The sequence below is a fragment of the Lepeophtheirus salmonis genome, chromosome Z (assembly GCF_016086655.4).
Source record: "Lepeophtheirus salmonis chromosome Z, UVic_Lsal_1.4, whole genome shotgun sequence".
Classification (NCBI taxonomy): Eukaryota; Metazoa; Arthropoda; class Copepoda; order Siphonostomatoida; family Caligidae; genus Lepeophtheirus; species Lepeophtheirus salmonis.
The window spans coordinates 16469799-16489337 of NC_092584.1; the positions used below are offsets into that span (position 1 = coordinate 16469799).

General features: G+C 32.1%; 1 long non-coding RNA gene across 2 annotated transcripts; it reads right to left on the minus strand.

Moving 5' to 3' along the window:
• Window positions 1–10795: 10795 nt before the first annotated feature.
• Window positions 10796–12153, minus strand: LOC121130423 (uncharacterized). Of its 2 annotated transcripts, XR_005868732.2 has the most exons (4): window positions 12017–12141; window positions 11689–11918; window positions 11259–11638; window positions 10796–11196 (listed from the first exon to the last, which is right to left on the minus strand). It is a non-coding gene; the product is annotated as an uncharacterized lncRNA (long non-coding RNA). The 2 variants fall into 2 exon arrangements; XR_005868731.2 differs by having other exon boundaries at window positions 11689–12153.
• Between the last annotated feature and the right edge of the window lie 7386 nt (window positions 12154–19539).

Below are 19539 nucleotides of genomic sequence, written 5' to 3' on the forward strand. Positions count from 1 at the left end.
TAAACTAAAATGTTTATTTATATTGTTATAATGCAATTCATCTCAGTATTTTATTTAATTATTAATTGTATTAAAATGTAATAGTTAATAAAAAAACACAACAAAAAAAAAAACACTGAGACCAAAGAATGAGAAAGTCTGTAAAAATAATTTTTTTTTTTAAATCACAGATGAATGAATTATTCAAATGGGCTACAATCTAAAGGATTTTGAATATTTTACTTTTTAAATTCAACAAATGCTATTTTGCAATTTATAGTTATAGCTCTTAAACGTTTCTATGCTTGACCCCCATTCTTGATGCTGACCGTCTTTGCAAACACAGTAGTAAGTCAAATGGATCATATAATTAAAAATGTAGTTAAACTCTAGAGGTCAGTGAATTAGCGTTGGGTTATGAGCCCACTACGTACTCCGCTGGAAAAAGTAAATAGAGTCTCGCATAAGGGGTTCATTCGACAATTACAATGATTTGGCGGTGGGTTATGAACCTACTCCGGGCCATACTGATATGTTGCACAACTTGTGGGCTGATGAAACACATATGCTACGGCAAATGGAAAATTGGGCAGGTTGCAAAATGCCCATTAGAGCGAACAATGTACAAAATGCCCGGGAAATCTATAAAATTTTCAATAGTGTGGTCATTTAACGTTTATTAACATTCTCAAGTAAAATGATTGTGGGTAATTTGATTAGTAAACAATTGATTGCAAGCAATTTGATCATGAAGGATTTTATAAAGGTACAATTTCATTACAAGCAGTTTCATAATCCAGTGCAGGGATGTTCAACCTGTGGATTGCGGCCAGCCCAATGTTTAAATGGTACCCACTACTCATTTTCACTTCAAGTAGTATTTTTTTTAGCGAAATTGTCGCAATATCATCAAAACGCGTAGAACGCTCATAATACGTACAAATATTGAAAAATATTAGACTGTAACTTATATTTTCTGATACTTTAACAGGACTTTTTAAGCAGTTTGGCATTTAAGAATTAGATTTGGCCTTTTTTTTTTTTACATTTGGTCTAAAATTGAAATTAATTTGTATTTAATAACTTTGTTTTTTTAGACATTTTTCAATAAATTTAACTTAATAGGTTCTGAGGCCCATTAAAATATTTTTAGCAGCAATGCGGCCCAATATATTAAAATGAAATTTATATTGTATTCAGATAATCAAACTATAGTATGATAAGAAATTATCACAAAAGACCTCATTATATTTTCAAAATATACCTCGGCCCATAGGTGGTCCAGATGGACAGCTAGTCTCTAAGGTTAATCAAAACCTATCGCCACTACTATCCTGAGTATCTAAACCCCCTTTTAAATATATCTTAATACATGCCGACCCATAGGTAAAGCTTGTCCATAAGAGGATATATATCCATTGCCATTTTTATGCTTAGTATCAAGGACCCCGTCTAATATATTATAATACACCCCAGAATTACAAGTGAACCATTGGTCCAAAAGTTGGATCATTAACTAACGCTTCCCTGAGCATCAAGGAACCCTTTCGATATCCTGTAATACATCCCAGCCCTTGGGTTGTGCAAGTGAACTATGCAATGGAAATCCCAAACACTCATAATCTCAGAAATCATATGAGAGAGCAAATGGAGATATTCAAGACATTCTTTGGATGTGGCAACGTGACAACAAGACAAGTAACTTGGCTTATGAACAATAGTTTGTACAGTATACCATGCTCCAAGTATCGACTGTAGAAAAACAGATCCCACTTCGTTTTGGCTGTTTTGATTCATTTAGGAGAATTTTGCAGAGAACACATATTATAGATTAGGGACAAAAAAGAATGTATTAAAAGGGCTCAATGTAAGAAAGCAGTCTGAGCCTTGCAAGGAGTTATCCCTCATTGTTGATAAAGTTCCAGAAAGAAGAAAGTTACATTGCGAGAAACCACATCAATTCTGTCGGATGGAAATGAACAAGGGATAGTTCAAGTATTATTAATTAGGATCAACAATTCTAATGTAAATTTTTATTAGATCTTTACTTGTTACTTGTGGTCGTCCTGATATGGCCAAATTTTATTACGTTCATTCAAATTGCTTCCCTTTTTGGCTTACGTTTTAGTATAAAAAACACCTGAGCCTCTGGCTGCTAATGAGCCACATGACAGTCATAAATCACCACCAAAGTTATACATACTTTTAAAGAGACCACGAAGTATAAAGCCAAAAAAAGTTAAATAGTACTGCGACCCATCCTTTCAAACAGCGTTCGCTTGCACAACCCATGAGTTGGGGTGTATTATAGGACATTGAAGGTATCCTTATTGCTCGATTAAGCCGTAGCGGTAGCTAATGATCCACTTTTTGAACCTGCGGTTATTTTGCACACCACATGGATGGGGTGTATTATAGGATATCAAAAGGGGTCCTTGATGCTCAGGGGAAGTGGTGGGTAATGATCCACTTTTTGGACCAGTGGTTCACTTCTACAACCGGGATGTACTAAAATATATTAGAAGTGGTCCTTGATACAAAGGATAGTGATGGAGATAGGTTTTGGTCCATCTTAGGGACCAGCTGTCCACCTGCACAACCTGTTGGCTGATGCATATATTGCAAAATAGAATTGAGCCTCTCGTGACAATTTATTATTAGACAATATTTTGATTATGCGAATATTATATCAATGTCAATGAAAATATACCAGAGTATGAAATTGATACCAATCAAATTGTATCATAATCAAATCCTTAACAATCAAATAGTTTAGCATTGAATTTTTTAATAATCAAATTACCCATACTCATTTCACTTGACAATGTTAATGAAGTTAAAATGACCATTGACCACTCAATTGGGAATATTATAGATTGCCCGGGCATTTTACACAATGCCCGCTCTGATAGGAATTCTACACATTGCCGGTAACACATGCATACACATTACACACACAGATACTTAATTATTAATTTAATTTAATATGCTTTAAAGAAAAGTTTCGTGTCATGAGTTTGATGTAAGACAATGGAGGCATGTTGCACAAACCATCAGCATTAGTAATTGCATTGATATTTTTTGGATCCGTAATTGTAGGATATATATTTTAGTCAAAGTTTCGTCTGTGTCATAATGTAATCTTCGTCAAACATCGTCCTTGTTTCGTCGTACTTTTATTTTGCCTTCGTCGGAGTTTCGTCTTCGTCAGAGTTTCTTCTTCGTCATTTGGTTCGTCTTCATCATGATTTTTGTCCGATTTTCGTCTTCGTCGTGAAAAAAGTTTTGTTAATAAAATTATTTCGTCTCATCAGGCTTGACAATGTTATTACTGCTGTAGTTGTGGTTGCTTTTTTGTGTAGTCCTTATCTCATTAATTTGGAAGGTGTACAATGATTACATGTGTTGCTGCAATAACTATGACCAATGTTCTTGCCTCCGATTTTAGAGACAAAATAGTGAATGTTTTCATTACCAATGGAGGAGAGTATTGCATTAAAGCAGCCGAAAGTATTAAACAACATTTTCCAATTATGTTGGGTATCTGTTGGTGCGCGTATGGTCTGAACAGAATATATTCGCTCTGTCCTTATTACTTCTAAAATAAAAACAGTATCATCTTTGAAGTGAATCTTTTTTTTAGAATTCAGGTGATAATAACTATTATGTCAGACACAACAATTCAGCAAAAGAGTATATTAATGTCATAGATGAAAACAAAGATGCAATCTAAAAAGAAAAAGATATATTGAAGAATGATCCACTTTTCTTATAAATAATGTTATTCCACAAAATTTGAATCCAAACCAGGTAATTGGTAATAAATATTAAATACATACTACTAGATATTTCCTTTTACTCTTGTTTTAAATCTCCTCATAATAATGAAAATAATTTTTGAGCAATACCCATTTGAGTATTTAAAAGAGGTAATATTATTTGGTCTATAGATTATATTTGAGATAAACTCTTTTTGTCTAAATTGTCATTGAAAAGAGATAAGGTATTTGAGCTTCGTAGAGCTACGGGACAATTATTCGGACAATGATGAGGGGCATTTGAATGATTCCTCAGATGAGTCAATTCTACTAAATCTATTGGAGAAGGATAATAAGCAGAAGTGCCTTGATGGCCCAATTCAATGGATAACTTTGCCAGATCAAATAGATAACAAATTTATTGACATAATCAATATTTTTATAGTTATAAATTGAATTGTATAAAAAGGAAAATTGTAAATGAAGAGAGCCCAAAACTTGAGAAAGATTACTTGAATTATCTATACCTTCAAAAATATGCATGCTTGTTGGAGATACAGGAGTATTCAATATAGAGTTCACAATACAGAAATCCTCCTCATAAGAAGGTCCCCAGTTGTACCCTTGTCTTGGTCTCCATAAATACTAATGTATATTACATTTCCTTCCCACTGTCTTGGAAAATACATTAAACTACTTTCAAACTAATAATTCAATTTGCAAAATAGCAATTGCATTAAGTCTTTAACTGCAATTAACCCAAGTTCTTTTACGTTGTCTTTATTCTCAAAAAGAGTGAATCCGTTCCCACCCTCCAATTATCAGAATTAAAGCCCATATTGGATAATTGAATATTTTTTTAATGTATAACATATCTATGACAAGAGATACCCAATTATTTGTTAAAAATTGAAATGAAATGTCTCAATTTTTGAAATTCCCTGTAATTAATATCCAAAAAATGTTGAAATTTTAGAGCTTCAATATTAAAAAATTTGATTACTTCGGGAAAATATTCTAAAACGAACCTTTTAACTACTAATTGAGAATTAATGTCATAAAATTAAAAACCTCATTAACTTTAGCTTTGATTGTGCGAAAATTTAGAACGGAATCTCCGGTTTTTTTCGGAGGAAAATTCTTTTTATATTCATTCAGTTTTCTTTTCAAATCCTGATTTTTTTTCTTAAGAAATAGTATTTCTACTTTTCGGGGCCAATACGTTTGTGGTACGTGTTATCACTCATAATGAAGATACCAGAAATGACAGTTGCCACTGCAAAGAAAAATATAAAAAGGGTGAATAATCAATTAATAAATGAAGAACTTGAGGTATTATTCAATCAAAAACACGATGTTGATAGCTAGTCAAAGGATTTCCGACTCAATACTTTTGAGAATTTTAATGATGTACAGATATTTCAACATAAGTTAAGAGGTTTGTTATATATATATTTTGTAAAACACATAGCTCTGAATAACTATTTATATGTAATACCAGAATAGAATATGCTTTGCAGAACAAAATATCGAGAAAAGAGAAGCATTATGTTTACCACTCTAATAGCATGTTCCACTTGTTTTCCCATGACAAGTGACTCAGTAGTAATAAAGCAATCAGGAGTGAGCTTGAAGTGTCCAGCTTATATAATTATCTACATAGACCGTATACTACGAAGTCTAACTTATAAATGGAATTGATATAAATGTAATAGAGATCAATGATCTGCGTTATATAGATACAGGAAACTGAAGGACTAATTAATGGACTAGTTGTCTTAGAGTAGAAGACGAAGCAGAATTGACTTTCAATCATTTCAATGAAGGAACTGTGGGTGGAGGATGAGAACTCTCTCTCTCTCTCTCTCTCTGCTCCTCACTGGTATCTCAGTCGATTATTCTATCGTTTTATGGAACTCCTTAGTTATCATATATAGAAGTAACGATGATTCCGTAGAAGATCTGAAGGAATTTATGTATATGGACAATTATTGACGAGATCAGCAGTCAAAAGTGACCTTGACATGAAGAGGTAACTGCACAATCAACTATCTTTCCATTAAAGGAGATGAGATCCACCTATTAAAACACTTGTTCATTGGATCTCACCTAAAGAGTCGAGATCCCTTCGCCAGACCATTACATTAAAGTGAGTTATATCATCTAAGGTGAAAATCCAATATAGACATTAACTATGTCTACAGTATTAATGCCATATTTTATTAGAAGCGAATGTATACATTACTCTGTGTTCTAAACAGACTCAGAGTAAATAACTCATTTGCCCTAATTATTACATCATGCTAATTAGATGTAACTAGTTACTAAAAATTAAAATATTTTATTCCTTTAATTTGAACTATGCGACTCCAATCCCATTTGTGCAAATACACTCGACTTTATCGACTTTTTTAATTAATTACATTAGTATCTGAAGATCAATCGAAGAAAAATATTTTTTATTAATTAATTATTTGAATGAAACTTACTAAATAATGATCCTGTACAAACACGAACTGAAGTTGACACATTATTTTTGAATGACAAATTCATCAGTTTAATAATATTTGGAACATTTAGGTTAGAGAACCCTTTATATAAATCTACTTTGATTTTGAATTGTATACATTCAGTCACGCTTTCATTTTTTGCTCAAAAACAAATTTTTGGATTTGAAATATTGTACCAAAATAGAAGTGTTGATTAAAATACAACGTGATGTTAAGATAAAATTACAACTACGACAAATATTATAGCATTATAAATGTCTAGAATTTACATATTATCAAAAATGATGTTTTTCATCACAAAAGGTTGTGTGATAAAAGCTTATGCTCCTCCAGATAGTATTATAAGTTATAAGTTATAACTTATAACTTATAACACATTGGCCCTGATTACATAGATTTCAAAAGAACAAGTGACGTCACTTTTTGATAAGGTATTTTCAGCATAGAAAAAGTAACTCCATAACGTAGGCAGGTTACAAACATAGAGGGCGCTACAATAAAAGTCAAATCTACTTTTAGAGGTTTTTTTTGTTTTTTCTAAAAAAAAATTAACATTGATATATACTTTTTCTATCGTTAATTACTCCGCGAACTTTAACTTCTTTTTTTTCAGATAACTATTCTTTATAAACCCATTTACAATTATGTGTATTTTTTTTTCCTTTAATAGCTCAAATACATTTAAAATCGACTTTTTAAAATTTGTCTTTAAAAAATAGTTAATTTGGGTAAACTTCCAGATGTCTTCGGTAAAATACGGATATGATAAGGTAAACTTTAGGATTTGTCTATGAAGTAGCAAAATTATAAAAAAAATCAAACGACTGACATTATTGGACTAACAAAATTGTGTTTTCTGAATCACAAATTTAGTTAGCTTAGGGACATAAATAACTAATTTACGTATGGCTACGTTCACTTACTTTTGTCAACTACAACTCAATGTAAAAAAAAGGCAATTAAACACTTTAAAATTCAACTTTCTTCAATTTGTCTTTAAAAAAAGTTAATTTTTGTGAACTTCCGATAAAATACGGGTATCATCCGGTAAACTTAAGGTCTTTGTTTATGAAATAGCAAAATTTTAAAACATCGATGGACTCAGACAGACATTATTGGACTTGCAAAATTTTGTTCATAATATGAAATATTGAAGAAACGTCACAACGTCATCTATAAAAAACCTTGAATCAAAAGTTCGATGTCATACTCCAAGGAAATGTGTTCGAATATTACATTTTTTTAAATTATAATTTAAAATTGTTATTAAACACTGTATTTTAGATATTTATGTTAAATACACTAATATATTTATAATTTGAGGTATAACCCTTTGATTTAAAAAAAAGGTTGCGTTGGAATATAATTAGTAAAATAAACGTATACAAGGGACGTCTCGAGTACCTAGCTAGAGATGTCCATGCGTATACAGATGAAGCACTTACCTATATATATGACCATAAAATTCTAAAGAACAAGTGACGTCATTTTTTGAGGAGGCTACAGGTTCGAAAAAGTACAATAAGTCATTTTGGTGTCAACGAAATTCCACACTTAATATGCATCGCAAGAACCTATTTTAAGTCCTTGATTCAGTTCATTTTGATTTTTTGTAATCTAACTACTCATTGATTAAAAAATAAAAGTTATTTTGATGTGAACAAAATTATATACTCATAAGACAATATACATTGCAAGAACCTATTTAAAGTCCTTGATTCAGACGTTGTTGATATTCGTAACCTAACTACCTAGTAATTTAGTATCTTATTTTTTTGCTCTTCGCTTCATGTTATTAGAGCAGGCTTACTAATTATTACAAATTCAAATGGGTTAGTTTCTTTACAAGCTCTGAAGACTTCATATTGATGGTTTTCATAAGAAGAAAAAAATCCAATGTAGTTTCTGGTCTAGATCTTTTACACAATCTCGAAGCTTGAAGAAGAATATTGAAGGTGTTCATGAGAAGATAAAATCCGAATGTTTTAACTGCTATAGTTCCTTTACACTATTTGGAAGCTCGAAAATGCACGTTTTTCATGAGAAGGTTAAGAAGTTCGCATGTTATTATTGTTCCAGTTCTTTTACAGAAGCTAGAAGCTTGAAGAGGCATATTGAAGGTGTTCATCAGAAGATTAAAAAAATACGAATGTAGTCACTGCTCTAGTTCTTTTACACAATCTGGAACCTTGAAGAAGCATATTGACGCTGTTCATGAGAAGATTAAAAACTTCCAATGTAGTTACTGTTTTAGTTCTTTTACAGAATCTAGAGGATTGAAGAGGCATATTGAAGGTGTTCATGAGAAGATAAAGAAATTCCAATGTAGTTACTGCTCTAGATCTTTTTTACTCTTTGACACCTTGAAGAAGCATATTGAAGGTGTTCATGAGAAGATAAAAAAATTCAAATGTAGTTACTGCTCTAGTTCTTTTACATTCTCTGGAAACTTGAAGACCCATATTGAAGGTGTTCATGAGAAGGTAAAAAAGTTCCAATGTACTTACTGCTCTAGTGCCTTTACACAATCTGGAAATTTGAAGATGCATATTGAAGGTGTTCATGAGAAGATAAAAAAATTCAAATGTACTTATTGCTCTAGTTCTTTTACACGCTCTGGAAACTTGAAAACACATATTGGAGGTGTTCATGAGAAGATAAAATACGAATGTAGTTACTGCTCCAGTTCTTTTACAACCTCTCAAGGCCTGAAGAGGCATATTGAAAGTGTTCATGGAAAGACAAAAATATTCCAATGTAGTTCCTGCTTTAGGACTTTTGCAAAATTATTTGACTTACAGATGCATTATAAGACTCATCATAAGTAGATATATAACATACTATACGTCCAACTTTTCATAGATAATAAAATATATTTATACATACGACTGAGAAGGAAAATATAAGAAAAATATTTTCTTATTTGTTTCTAATTTATATTTATTTTGTATTTAAAATGTATTTATATTTCCCTTTTCGATTCAATGGAGGTGTGGTTTGTCCAAAGTTCAAAGTGGACGCTCCCAGTGGGTTTTGTAACCGATGCAAATAGGGTAGTATCTGAAGTTAACAATATTAACTTCAATTTATGTCATTAAACAAGAGATTAGTCGTTGAAGTTACATAAATAATGTATTATAATTAATATAAATTATCAATTAGGAGTGAGAAAGTATAATGAAGAATCTTCATAACACTTCAATAAAAATAGTAATAAATCTTGATTTCCATGGAGTTTCCATATCTGTTTGTCACAATGCTGCTTTAACGATTGAATAGGGTAAGTAGATCTTCACAGTTTAAGGTTTAAAGTTGGGATATATTTTATTCTTAAAATTGATTTTTATTACAAGTCGCTTTAACGATTTAAAATATAATTTTAAAATAACTATAGTTTTTGTTCGACTGACAATTTGAAACTTATAAAAACTCTGAAAGTCCATGCATGGAATGGGACATTGAACTCGGCGACTATATCCAAGGGAACCTCTTATAAGAGCGAATCAAAATATATTATAATAATTTTCCAATTTCATTGATCTTAGGCACACTTACTAAAAATAACATTATTGATGTAGGACTGAGAGTACATTTGCTTACAAGATTCGATTGAATAAAGGATATGGAAGCTCCAGTGTTGATAAGAGCATAAATTATAAAAAAATAGTATTCCGTCTATTAGTATTACGTATAATATATATCTATGTATATATTAAATATGATGTGATTAGTTTTTGTAAATGTAAATTAAATAAAGTTACAATTTTCTATAAATTTTTAACAGTTTACAAATTGCCAATCAAATAATTGTATATTAAAATTTTGGATATAAAAACTCAAAAGCATCTTCCAATTTTTTATTTTAACGTATCTACTAGGGCGTACCTCTTTTCGGTAATCTGATTTTTTGTTATGCATTAATGAAAAAGATATATATATGAAAAGGTTTAGTCTTGAAAGACCGTTTTCGTAACCTCTAGTTATTTGAAAACAACATATTTTTAATATGAATTATAAATTTGTAAAGGGATTGAGAAGTTTCAATTTTTAAGTTATGGTGCTGAATTTCAAAAGTTTCATTAAGATTCTTTTGTATAATACAATAAATTCTGGTATATTTAAAATTTAATTCTCTTTTAAAAGAAGTGGTATTTATCATTAGAAGTAAATTGCTCAATATTAACAAAAATTTCAAGGCGAATCCCCCTCACACGGAACGATTTTATTGATACAATAACAACAACTAGTGTAGCTGTTGAAATAATTGTTTAATTATAAGCACGAAAAACACTCGTATATACTATATAAAAGTCATAATGTCCTTCAACAACGATTCCCTCAATATAATTGATTTAGTACCTATTCCTCCACCACAATATCATGACCCTCCTCTCCTACAAACAGCTAGAACTCCCATTCCTCATGATACGTCTTCGCCTGTAGAGTACACAAATGGGAAGAAAAGGTCCCTGAATGTAATATTCTGCGGCCAGGCAGAGGAATCAAAAGTCCTACGGGAAATGTACACTCTACAATCAAGTTTGTTAATTTATATGCTATTGATCTTTATTTTTCAGGAAAATACAACAGACAGAAATGTGTCTTTAAATCTGATCTTCCAGTTCCACCACACTGATTAGAGACTTGAAGGATAAATAAATACATTTAACTAAACAAGGCCTATAAGACAGGAAATCCTCATTACGGTTGCGGGTTGTCACTGGTAATATAAGCCACCTTGTAGCAGCCAATGTCGAATGCCGAACAAATAATACTTTTAATTATATATAGAAACAATCTTCTTAGGGTGAAACGAATTTATAGTTAGGTGAAATGCCACATCTTATTTCCACCTTGTCTGAAATTTTGTCAGCATAAAACATGGGTTACTAGTACAACATTTTCGTGAGTAGTCTGCCCAACAACAGATTGGATCCTCGAAATTTCACCTGTAAACGAAAGTAACCGAGATTAAAATATGGAAGCAACACGTATAAAACAATTCGGTTACCTGCATCAAGGTAATTACTCTTACTAAAGGCATTAAGGGCTTTTGTTTCACTGCCTGAGGAAATTCGGGTTGTAAATTCTCATAGTCGATATTTTTTTCTCTGAAGAGCTCAAAACATAGCAAATGAGTCTTTTCTTTCTTCTCAAGACACGTATCTAAGTCTTTCTTTCTTTAAACTCCATTGGAAAACGATATGTCAGGGCCAGGAATAGTCCGGTGAAACAATTGATTTTGCAACCGAACGAAGAGCAAGTAGGCATTCTCACAAAATAATGACAAACTCAGCATAATAATTTTCATTCACTATAGACTCTTCCATAAACTTTAGTTATTATTGTCACCTGTTTCTCCTACTCGTGGGTACTGGGACCTATAAAGGGCTATGAACAAACTGATAAATTGAACTTTAAATACTTGATGAACAATTTACTCGCACGTTGGGCATCTTATCTGTTGGCATAGCATGTTGTTTACATAGGTATGAAGTAGAGTTGCACATCCATCCAACCAGGAGCAAGGAACTCTTTACGAGATCCAGGGATACGGCGACTGTGCACATCAAGTCATACGAAATTAATCTTGGGTCTCTCTTCTATTCGTAGTCCACCTAACACATGAAGTATGTTCGGATTCAAAGAAGGAATCCGTCAAAACTTCAATCTTTGATTTGAATTGTATAATAAATTATTAAATAATAATGAATATTTCATAAATGTTAAAGGATTTCAAAAAATTTAGATTTGAAGTAGATAATTAACTTTATTTGATGTAGCTTTTTCTACTGATTTCAGTGATGCCAGTATTTTAAATATTTATTCAATAGGAACAGAGTATTTTAATGGTTTTCGAAAGGGAATTCCGACCTCCCTTCTTCACGTTTTTATTCAATGTTATTGTTTTTATTATTTGGCAATGACGTATATATTATGTTCATTTTATGTTTTCACGTTATGAGAAGATAAGAATTTTTTTTTTTTTAATATTTTTTATGTATGAGATGCGAAGAGGACAATTTGTTTTAGAATAATATAATTATTAAATATCTCATATTATAATTATTAATTCATATAATATTTCATACATATTATAATTATTAATTAATTAAAAAATTTTATTTTATTATTATGTATTAACATTTTACATTAGTTACACTGTTCATAGTCAAAGTTGAAACATTTTATAAAGTATATTTTATTTTAATTAAAATGATAATTATAAACTGTCAAGAAAAATATTGAAATTTTAAGACTTAAGCTATCAACAATTCATTGGATATTAAATATTTAGATGCCTATAATAAAGGAATTTACATTCAGTTCCCACTGGCAATGTGCCCAAGCGATTGCAAGGATTTGTTTGCAACCATGTTTCCAAAATCCAAGTAGATATGAATTTAATTGCCCCTTCCACCCATTAGAATCAATTAACAATTACTAAGGAAGTTCTAAATGTTTTAATTAAAATTATTAATCAACTACATGTATTAGGGTGAATTTGAAAACTATCCTTAGGTCCATGGATGAAATAATTTTACACCTCCATTGATAACACATTTGGAATGTAAATGGTATACAAGTTAAAATATATAAAACTTGATTTTATTAAGTTATAATCATTAATTCTTGAAGCTATAAATCAACACCATACAATTCATTTGATGCCCAATAACCGACTGTATATATTGATGTTTTTTCATCCCAGTCTTCTATTTTACAGTTGTAATGTTTTTTTATTATTTACATTCCAAATGTGTGTACCACCGATACCTATGCCTCTGCTATTTAATATTGCAACCAATATTGGGAGTTCAGACAACCCTGTATTTGGAGATATGTTTTTTAATTTTGCCTCGAATTTTTCGTTCTTTAGATGAAGTTACACAATCTTTTTCTAGATTTCTTTTAATCATTTCTGTTTGTGCTTCATTATGATAATTTCTTAATTTCTCTCTATTTCCACGGCCTACCTTTATGGTTTTTGTTAGTTACGTATTTATTTCTTTTCCGTCATTATTGTCAATCTATGTAGAATATCATTTTTTGATGCTCGAACTTTACACGATATATAGTTGCACTGGAAGCTTATCCCTTTAGAGTTCCAAACTTTCCAATTATGCCTTCAGCATCCATTTTGTAAGTTCTGACGGAAGACACATCAACTTTTTTAATTTCATCAATATCCGTATCCATATATTTTTTCAATGAATTCTTAAGCTATAAGAAAATTAATTTATAGAGAACAAAGGAATGTATTGCATTATATTTAACATTTATAATAAGATTTTATTCATGAAATAATAAGAATTATCCATGTATTATAAAAACTTCACATATATATTAGCTAAAATATCTAAATAAATCAATTTTAAAGAACCATTTCAAACTACAGAATGTATATTTACACAAAAGAATAACTACAAAATATAAACGATTATACGTGACAAGAATTATGTATAACAATAACAATAATTAATTAACATAAATTGAAGCAGATTCATTAAACTACATAATATATCTTCACAAATATTATTAATTATTAAGCAAAAATTATAATTAATTGGAATTTGTTCTGTTAGTGTATCTAAGATTGTAAAAATAATAAACTGGATAGTTAACTTGCTCAAATAGGGTATGCCCTAGCTTCTTGAAATTTTATCAGGGGATAGATGAAAATTTTAATTGAATTGAATAAAGTGGAAAAATGGATTGAAAGTACCACTTCGTAAATATAAACGGTTGTCCATAACTTGAATTAATATTACACAAAAATTAAGAATTTATTCCGATCTCTTTTTTTGTATGTTTGAAGCGCCCCCTACAACGTTTTTAACATACCTACATTTTTTTAAATTGTATTATTTTTCTTTTTAAATGTTACATTATCTTTTCTCGGGATCAGGCCACCTACCCCTTGTCCTTTTACCCCCGACCAACTACCCCTTGTACCCTTTACCCCCATCCTTTTCTATCATTATCATTACAGTTAGGAAAAGATAGAGGGCCAAATGAATAAATGAATGTTATGGTTGCTTGGAGCGGTTGTTGAGCAATAAAACTTTCAAGTTCGAATCGAAAATTATGAGTTCTACAAATCATCAAAATTTAAATACTAAAATAAATAAAAATTTCAATTAAAATAGATACTTAACTTGATTCTTTAACCATAGGCATGATATATAAGATACCATAAATATTTGTAATAATGCCTAATCTAATTTCCAAATTGTCGAAACATTCAGTTTTAGTATGTTATCTATACGATGAATTTAGGCCTAGATTATATTGAACGAGTATACACATGATGTTATAAGAAATGTATGTGAAGGGATTTTCGAGTAACTCCTTAAATACGGTGAAATAGAGTCATGCATATCCAAAATAAATAAGTTAATTATATCTCATTTTTAATATATGTGTTTCAACATCACAAAAATCAAACAGAATAATACAAAATCTTCTCAAGTAATATCAACGGTATATTTGTAATGGAAAGATTCAAAATACTGACTTAGATATAAATAATTATTATCTCGTATTTAATTAGTTATATTAAAACTTACGAATATTAGAGGAGACGTATAACCTGGAACATCCGTCTTTGTAACCCCCTATAATTAGAAAACTTGAAGGTCCTAAGTATTAATTGACAATTGTATTAATTTATAATATACACAGGCTTTAAAGCTGGAAGCTTCTTATGATTTAGATAAGGATAAAAAGTGAGCTCTTACTCTAAAAACAGTCTTAATTGGGATATAATCGACAAATTATTCAGTTGATCGAAGGAGTAAAACGCATCTATTTGTAAGTAATTCCAATGATTTCCTGTGTCTTGCTTCTAAAGATACCCAATTCGTATTTCACCTTTATCAAGATTACGGAGTGTGTTTCGGGTAGAAATATCGATGGAACTACATTTATATCACTTATAATTATGAATAGTTGATTATTAAATTTAAATTAATAAACATGACTGAAAAATCGGTAGAGCTAATAACGTAAGAGAAGCTACATATCATCGCCAGTGGAGACGTTCGATACGCACTCAAAATCTAACGAAAATTCAAATCCCTAATTCGTGAATTTTATACATCAACAGATTCTGTCGATTCACAACTGGCTATTCCGATGGCAAATCTGGAAATTAAGCGCCTGGAGTTAGTGAAGAATTTCATATTTTTTCTAGACCCATTATAGGGGCATATGAGGAGTTAAGTGACATTTCTAGAAAGTTCACTACGACCCCTACCTCTGCCAATCTTTTGGATAAAGCAGCAAGCAAGGAAGGAAACAAATATCTTTTTGAAGTTATGGCCATGTGATTAAAGGAATGGGATCATTTCCGTGCTTCCTTCATGGAACACTTCCCTTTTCGTGAAGGGCATGTTTTTTTTTTTTACTTGGTGCAATCCCTAAGAAGAATAGAATTGCTCTTTAAGGACGCTGGAAAGGTACTTTTAGTATCTGCCTTAAAAGAACCCCTTAAAACATCAGTCCAGAAGGAGGAATCACAAGGCTCGTCTTCAAACCATCTTATGTTTTTTTGTTTTTTTTTCATCAATCAAGAGGATGTTGGACAAAGATTGGAATGACCGAATATTGTCTAATACTATGCAGGGGGCTTCAGAGTATCGAAAGATACCTTTTGGGTAGACAACGGCTACCATACCTTCGAACTCTAACCCTTCCTTAAGGCCTACACTCCGCCTAAGAATTTTATGGGACCTCTAAGAGATCATGAAAGGCCTCCAAGGGAAGGATACAGAAGTACTCCTCCTTGAGTTCTTACTCATTTAGGTATATTTTTGATTTTGAGACTTTCTATAAAGCAATTCAAATTTGAGATTTAACTTCCTGTCTGACATTTTTTTCATCTACACACAGCGGGTAGGACTTGTTAATGTTGACATAGTTGGACAATTCCAAGTAAAAGTAAATCTATACTTAATATGTTGAATATGGTTATAAACCACAATTTTTAATTAAAGAAACTTCTTGTTCCTATGTCAGAGGCAATCCTCCTTTATGCTCTGAGACAAAATTGTGGAAATATTGCTTTCCGGAGCTATTGAGACAGTTACTGAAATTGATTAGTACTTTTCTTCATTTGCGGAATATTCACTGTTGCTAAGAAGGATAACCGTCGATGTAGAGTATCAAGAAATCTCAAGACTCATTCTTAATTTAAATGAGAATCCTCAGGGTTACGCTCCGTCTTTTATGAGCACACACGATGGTTCAAACAGGTTTTGAATGTAATTGAATCTACTTAGTAAAGGATGCTCACTACTCAGGAATTAAATAATAATGACAACTGCTAAGGGGGAAAAAAGTCATTCTTTATACTACCAATTACAAATTAACGGGCAAGCCAAAAACACAGCGGATTTACATGCTTGCATACATGGATATAAAAAATAACTTGGGATTTTCTCCTTTACTTGCTTTTTGTTCAAGATAGTTTTTTTTTTTGCTCACGCATCATATTTACATTTGTGAATAATAAATATTAAGTAATAAGAGTATATAAACTAGAGTTGGGTTTTGGTCTGAACATCATAGTCCGGTTCGAGATCGTTAGGATTTTTAGTATTCCTAACTTATTCGGTTCTTTAAATAAGTTTGGTCTGGAGTGGCCTCAAATATCGGTCTGGAACCGATATTTTGCATAAATCATATTTGACCTACTCCGAAATTCTGGTCTCTAGATATTTACTGTTTCCCTTCTTCTAATCTCACTATAAATGAATTCCAAGACAATATTCTCTTCTTTGTGTCCGGATTTATTGCTTCGTCAATCATTAAAATTTTCAAGTTAAACTATTGCGACTGCATTAGTTATTTCATGTCATTGCTACATTAAACATTTTTTATTCAATACCATTCGCTGGCAAACTCCCACATTCCATTACAATAGCAAAAATCTGATATGACCGTCTAGAACAGTGGTTCTTAACCTGGGTTCGGGGAGACACTCTCAGGGGTTCAGCAAGCCCTCTGCATCCACTGATGTGACTGTCGACCGGAGCGACCTGTGCAGTGTTAGTATGCTGCAACAGGGATGCATCAAAGTAGAGCGAGTGGGATACCAATATAAAAAACCACCTGGGGTGGACCCGCTGTGACATTCAAAAATTTTCTTCTCTGTGTTACATTATAAATATTTAGTTACTTGGTAAAAATGCGTTATAAAAATTAAATACAGGTCATTTGTATTATTTGTAATGTTACACTCAACATATCCATCATTGGCTGCAGGTGATTACTATGTGCTATGAAGAACCACATCTTCAAAGAGCTGTGTAAGGAAATGGGCTCGGAATTCAAGGTACTTATGTACCATTCTGAAGTTCGTTGATTATCCAGGGGGGAAAGTGCTTAATCGTGGTTTTGCCATGCGTGTGGATTTACCCCTGGTTTGGTGAGAGTACGGATATTGTCACGCAGATTACTTCAAAATTATGATTTCATTCTCGCTTTAGCGTTAGTAGATGGTAGATATTTTCGATGCACTCAATCGACAGATTCAGCGCGGTGGAGCCAACATCATTGAAGCCGAAAAAAAACCTGAAGGCATTTTAAAAAAGCTACTTTTGCGTAAACGACGAACAGAGAATGAGAACTTCGCAAAATTTCCTCTGTTGGACGACTTTATTAATAAGATCATCTGATTTTAGCAAATCGTACCATATCCTTTCATTACAAAAGAAAAAAAAAACCTTGGAGATACTCATACCGTTTGTAGCAACACATTTTTGTGAGAAATCCTTTCCAAAGATTGTCGACATATAGATGAGGAAAAGGAACAGACTATCTTCCGTAAAAAAAAGTGAGAGTGGCACTTGCCAAAGTGAAGCCATGCGTTTCTGAACTTGTGCATAGAATGCAACAGCATACCACATATGCATTTGTCCGGATTACGACTCTGGCCTCCTAGACACTAGTACCGTAGCAGTTCTATACTCATATCTAGGTCTCTGTTTCAGTTTTTAATAAAGTATCAGTTTGCCCTCTAAACAAATTAAAAATTTGGGCTTTATTGGGATATTGCTGAAAGTCAGACAAACAGTCTAAAGCTGATAACTGTAGTCAGCAATGAATGAAATCACGTTTCTTTTAACTATATGAAATTCAAATGATGATGGGCCTTTTTGACACATTGACTTTTTTCGCATTTAAATATCTTTCGGATCTAGTGGTGTATTCTTGGCATCAACTCTTACACAAACGGATCTACCCTCAATTCATTTAGATCCTGTCAGCAGAAAACTCTCGAACGTACTTTCTATCCCGACAAATTTTAATAACCTGGGACTTCAAACTGTGTCCAAAGATTTTCAAACGTCTCACATACACATGATTCCACACTCAATGCGGTTACTTCGCGTCCGCTATGTGCCATCTGGTAGATCATTATTTTTCATTGTCAGACGATCCCAATGCAACGGGGTAAACTCTTTCTCAATGAGTTGAATCCTTAGGGTAAATATTAACCTAAGGCTCCTCTTTCTCCGAAAGTCATCCCGAGATTACGCTCCTCGATGACAGGGCGTCCCGCTTTCATCCTAACACCTCTATGGAAGGTCGTAAGGGTGGTTCTTGGACCTCATTTCCTCCTCACAGGACTCAATCGATCTCGATTTTTGCTCCAAAGGGCTAAAAGATCCCCAATCTCTACTTTCACCGGCCATATTACTGGAAACGCTGAGAGCGTGGTTCTTGTAAGCTTAGAAATATCTTTATTGAGAGCAGGATATTCTTAATCTGCAATTTATATTATTACACATGATATTCTTCCCTCGTCCTAAGAATGTGACAATTCATGTTTTGTACGTTTAGTGTCTTTCCCATAGTCCTGATAAACTATTTAACAGAATTGTACATTTCCTCATCATCGTCCTTCAGTTCACTTTCCAGCTATAAAGCAGCAATAATTAAAAATCAGTGTCAACCTGTCGTATTGCTGAACGACAAAAATTTAAATAAGTTTACGAAGGCCCTCTTTAATAAGAAACATCCTTTTCCTCGTTATGAGTACATCTGGGACGTTAAAAAATTACTTCAACATTAAAAGTCTATAAAACCCCCGGCAAATCTTACTTTTGAAATTTTATGTAGAAAGACTCCAGTCTCAGTGACACTAGCATCTATTGCCAAGGTCAGCAGATTATGCCTATTGGGTTCTGAGATTTGTCACAACAGATACGAGTCACTCTGCACACCTCTTTTAGGATTTGAGATAACTCGTCTTTACGCCACATTCGTGGTGGTATTACCCTCGA